This window comes from Sparus aurata, chromosome 18, assembly GCF_900880675.1.
Source record: "Sparus aurata chromosome 18, fSpaAur1.1, whole genome shotgun sequence".
NCBI lineage: Eukaryota > Metazoa > Chordata > Actinopteri > Spariformes > Sparidae > Sparus > Sparus aurata.
In genome coordinates this window covers 21,640,139-21,646,138 of record NC_044204.1, presented here as the reverse complement: position 1 = coordinate 21,646,138, position 6,000 = coordinate 21,640,139, and positions in this window count along the sequence as shown.

Sequence of the window (6,000 nt, the reverse complement as noted above, 5' to 3'; positions counted from 1 at the left end):
CCACCTTGGCTCCGGTACACATTCGGCCAACACATTTAAGGCTGAAAGGAAAACACGTAGGAGTTATGAGGGCCAGGCCCCAAGGGGACTCCCTCTGGGATTAACCTAGCTGCTACTCTCTTTCCAGCATTTCCACTGGCATTCACTTGGCCTGTGCTGAAAACCATTCATCCTCACTAAACTGTTGCATAACAATGTGGCCTGCCTTTTGCTGCAGTACTGGAGCTGTTGGTAAAACAAGGCACCCTTGGGCCCCAAGAGCCTGTCAGCCCAAGGCCCAGTTTCTTGTGTTGTGGGCGAACCCTTCAGCTGTGTGAACGACTGGACATTTGGGACACACGTCATCGTGGAGGCAGGAATTAATGAGTAGCATGTTGTGTGTGATAGCTCGAAGACATTGTTTGACACATAGTGAATAGGCTGATTTGCTTTCCAGCCAGGAGCTAGTTGAGAATATCAGTTCTCATTTAACATGAAATTATAGCAATCAGCTGTATAAAGACAGGAAACACACCATGAAATTGACTGGCACACAATACCATTAAAACCATCTATTTACAAAACGGGTTCTGTAAATATTAAACAAACAATGTAGAACTTCTTACTTCTGGGCAGATATTGTTACTCAAGAACATGCAAGAACAACCCTCTTCATTTGTGCCTGCGTGTTGCTATCTTTAAGTGTATTATGGAGTTAATCTTGTGAAACGGCTGCAGCTTGGTTATATTTAGGCATCAAATCTACTTGATTAAAGAAAAGACAATGGTTTTGTTTAACAAACATATGTTATATGCCCCAGTAGCTTAGTTGGTAGAGTGTGTGACCCATGAACAGAGGCTGTGTCCTTGTCGCCATGGCCCAGGATTCAAATCCAACCTCTGGCCCTTTGATGCCGGTCCCCCTTGTTCTCATCCACTCTTCAGCCGTTCTGTCTGATCAAGTCATGAAAAGATATAAAGAGCGACAAAGTCAACGAAAGGAGAGAAGCCACATATTCAGCATAAACACATGAGAGTGTTAACAGTCTTCTCGCCTGACTCTGAAAAGAGTCAAACTATTCCTTTAAAGCAACACAATTCAACTTTCTTAGATAGTAGTGTTCAGTGTGATTCCTTACATCCATCTATCCATCTATCTGTAAACACACTGATCCTTTGCAGGGTGCTGGGGGCTGGAGCTGATCCAACCTAACATTAGGTGAGTGGGGGGGGGGGGGGGGGGGGGGGGGGCACACCCTGAATTGTTTGCAAAATCATCACAGGGCTGAGTCTCCATTCCCAGATCGTCAAATACCAACGCTATGAGTTAATTAATGGCCCACGTCTGACGCCAACCCAAAGCATGAATGCATGAACACACTCGTTAACACTAGAATCCTCTGTCATCTTAAAAGCGACATTGTTGGTGGCAGCAGCAGATACGGTCACATACGACCAGATGATCTCAAAGCCATTAATGGAGGGGGGACGGAATAAGGGAGAAATGACTTAATGTGGGTCAGATAAATGGGAAGTCGGCATGGGGTTCATTCTGCTCTCTGGAAATCACGTGCAAACCCTCTCTCCCTTCCTTCCTCTCGGCCTGACACAAGGAGATCTGGCATGTTTGGCAGAGGGAGAAAAGAGAGGGGACAAAAGGATGAGTGACCAATGTGGAGTTGCGATGGCCAGCTGAGTTATTTGGTCAAAACCCAGCAAAATGGAAGGACGGGCTGTTGCTAGGCTGTGCTGTGAGACAGAGAGAGCACTCCGGCTGAGGTCATTGAAAAGAACCGGGCCTCTGTTTACTCACAGATATACCACTTTAGAAGCACTGCAATCACCACCAATTAGTATTATTACCCTCTATTACCTCCTATCACTCTCTTTGTGCCTTCATTAAACACTCAACCTGCTGAAGGAGATCTAAAGGACTCGCCAAGAGGCTGAGAGAGAGACCAGATCAGTGAGTGATATGTGGAAAAACACAATGCTCGTGGAAATTCACGATGCCATACAGTTCATATATGGAAATGTACTGTATCTTCACTGAGTATTTGTATAGCTCACTCAAATATAGACAAATCCACACCCTATTATACCTACTACTCTTTATCCACCAACACTAATAACATGACTGTAAGTTTACACTGACCTGTTTGTGCACTCGCTGTACTTTCATCGCTTTAGAACACGTGAAAGTGGTTCAGACGTTCGTAGTGTGAAATCCAAGGTCTTTGCAGGGTTACACACCAAAACACACACAACTCTGGCTTAGAACAAATCACAGCCCTTTTGTGCCCTCACTCCATCAAAAATAAATGATGATCACATTCTGCAGAACCTGAGGATTGGTGAAAGGACAGTTTTATTCAGCTATTTATTTATTGTTCCTTCATTGAATATGGATGTACATGTTTCAATATGACGAGAGAGCTTGCACGGCATTTTTACTTTGAGGCGATCGCGCATTTGTTTGTGTACAGCTCTTTGAACAGGATCCTCCCTCCATTCTATCATGAACAGTATTCTGACCAGCGCAAGTTTTAAAATTATTCTTCCCCACATAACAACAGGCCTCATTTCTGTCAAACATATAAATTACAGTTATTATTCAGTAATTTAGCACCAGCACAATTTAAGAAATATGTTAAAGTTAAGTGCATTCGTATGGATTATCCTTGTAAACAACCCACTAACCCCAATTTTATGTTCCTTTGGCACTTATCGAGTGCAATTTTATTATCTATTTATTTATTTTTCTTATTTTTTCTCTCTTTCTATTCCATTCCATTTTAATAATTTCATTTCTTGACTCTTTTTTAAGGGACTAATGTGCCCAGATGAAGCTCTTTAAGGGTTTTTTGCACCCCTCCATCACATCTTTTGTTGCTCATTCATATAATTTAATCTACAGTATTTTTATATGTGTAAATTTGAAAAAAAGGTACCACACAGACATTAAATCAAAGCTTATGTGGGGAGGTGTTTCTCATCCTTTTTGTTGCCTGTGATCCTGAAAGTATTTTGCAAGAAAGAATACGATGGAGAAAAGCAAACGTAATTTTGTGAATCAGAAATTAGTTTTTCTCTTTTTTTTTCCCAAGTGGACTATCATCTAATAATGGAATCATGTATGATGAAAAGCACAGGAAATTACTATTAAAAATTTAACATTACATTTCTACATGGGTGAATGGGTTTTGGCTGAGTGCCACAGACGAAGGAGAAAGGAGAAGGAGTCATACTTTGAACATCTTATTCTAGCTCCCTTTTTTTTCATCTGTTACACAAACATTTCTGTTAGTTTTCATGTGAACAACCTCCAAATATCTTCCAGAAGAAACTATGTGAAAAAATGCGCCATTATCCTCATACTTAAATTGATATCATGTCCCTAACGCCACCATGAAGACTCATTTTTCACTTTGGAACTGCTACAAACCAGTTATTTTCTAACATCATCCTGTCCTAACAGCTTGTCTGGTTCTCTTTCACCAACCTTGTTGTATTAAATGTTTCCATCTTGAGTGATTATAATGTGAACGAAGGGGAATTAATTGAGTACACAGTTGGAATCTGTTTCATCTATAATTGATGTAATATCTGGTAAGAAATAGGGAAAAAGCATGAAAAAAAGGTCATAGTCGTGTGACAATGAATCAGAGTTTAGTATCATCTGTAAAGCCGCGCTGTGTCCACAGGGGAAGTATCGCCCAGGCCAGAGGTTAGACAAACAGATCTATGCATTACTGTTTGCTCCTCACGTGTACAACACAGCAGTCTCTTGCTCTGTGTTGTGAAAACTCGGGATGGGCTCTAAAGGAAACAGACTCTCAGGATTATCTCGGGGGCCGAACCTAAACACAAACCAGAGAGAGACAGTCGAATGTGGTGGAAGAGGAGAGAGAGAGAGAGAGAGAGAGAGAGAGAGAGAGAGAGAGAGGGAGACCCAAAAAAGGAGAAAACAAACAAGAGAAAGAAAAAAGAAACCCATTAAGATATATGTGTTGGATCCCTAGAGGCCAATGTCTTGTTTGAAGAGCCCCGAGGTTAAAATCAGAGGTCACAGGTTAGGCTCAGAGGTTATCAACGACTGTTTAGGGTTAACTACCATTGTCTGAGTAGATGAGCGCTTCTACAGTTAAATGGATTAACCCAGTGAAGGTATTCAGGGGTTAAACCCAGAGTGCAAGCCCACATCCAGCCCACAGATGTATAAACACACAGCATTCACACATTTCTGTACACATACACTGTACATTGGCTCCCAAATTGTATGGCGTGTTGCTCTGGGTGTGGTTGAACATGGAGTCGGGGTGTGAGAGGAAGTCAGTGGGGAGCAGAGGTGTTGAACCCTGTCATCCTGTTGTTACTGGTCACACCTGCCTGTTGTTCCCAAAGAGTGTTAAGCGTTAACAGGAAGTGTTTGTGTATTCAGACCAGTACATTTTCAACAGAGAGGAACCATTAATTATACCATAACCCAAATATGCCAAGGAAATAACTCATCTTTGACTGACCCGAGGGCTGCATGCAAGAATATGTACAGCTCAACAGACACAACAACCACCCCCGACACACACACACACTTATGTGAATGATAATGGCAGGGCTGTTGTTTAACGCCTCCCTCATTCAGCCCGCTGGGGGATGTACTACAGTGCATTCTTAATAGTCTTCCAACTGTGACCTGAGCAAGAGGTGTGGAGGAGGAGGAGGAGAGAGGGAGGCGATGTCTTAAAAGACAAAAAAAAAGCTTTGGCTCGAATCTGTGTCCTCGTTGGCCCGAGTCCAAGACACAGAATGCTTTATTCACACATTGGTTCGTTGTCTTGGTCTTTCAAAGCTGTAACATCTGTTGGTTCTGTGCTGAATACATTTGACTGGAGCTTGTTTTCTGCACACCAAGGCTTGTCTGTAGATAGCATTGATCAGACACTGCACATTACATACCCTCACAGCAGCGCCGTCCTTGTAGGACATCCCTCTCAGCTCTGCCTTGGCGTCATCATTGTTTTGGTTCTTGTTGCACAGGAGACCCCACAGTGAATTCTGTGCATCTTGGGCTGATCCAAGTCATCTCCAGTGACCCGCAGAGGAGTTGCATATGACACATGGCAGTCGTAATGCCCAGCCCCTCGCTGGTGCAGTGATCAAGCATAAACAGAGCACGCCTGATTACTTCCATAGGACTCGGTGACAATGTGGGAATCACAGTAGAGAAGGGTGCCACTATGTGGTACATCAGAACTGCAGGGTTGAGGGGTACAGATCTGGGCACAGAGTGGGTCTTTCATATGAAGGCCCTTTGAACCCTGACTGACGTGGAAATTCCTTTGAAGTGCTGTTTGGTGAGGCCTAAACTCCAAAGCTGGTTTAACATGTTGAAATGGATCCTTTGTATTCTCACTCAGTCATCACAGATCTGACATATGGAGAAACAAAGAGGGCAGCCCCCACCCCCGTATGTTATGCCATGTTTGATTTTTGCTGATCAAAGTAAGAGGTATAGAGGAGAAGCATATACGAGAAACTGTAATGACATGTTAGAGTCTCAAGGTTAATTCTCAGACTATTTCCCACCAGGTGCTTGATATGGATGTAAAAACAGGGGAGGGCCACAAATTGTGCTCCACGGGCGCATAATAACATGGTGCTCCCATAAAAATAGCAGATAACCTCAGGGTACTTATTACAGCCAACAGCGATGTAAAGGTCTACTGTGCAGAGCATTGTTATGCATGGTTCTTGCTCTGATGGAGACGATTATCGATGAACATGACAATTTGTGATGAGACAAGCTGTTGAATATGTTTATCATCAGTTTGTAAAAGCGGATATTGTGAGGAGGGAATAATCGGACAAATCACAGCGTCCTGCACAGTAACATGACTTCCATATCACCATTCATCCAGTAGTCCCTCCTCTACTCCCATTTCCCCAGGTGCACTGGGCAGGTCTTTGCCAAGTAATGCTAATTATGAGCTAGCTGGTTTCAGCATTGTGTGTCACACAAAG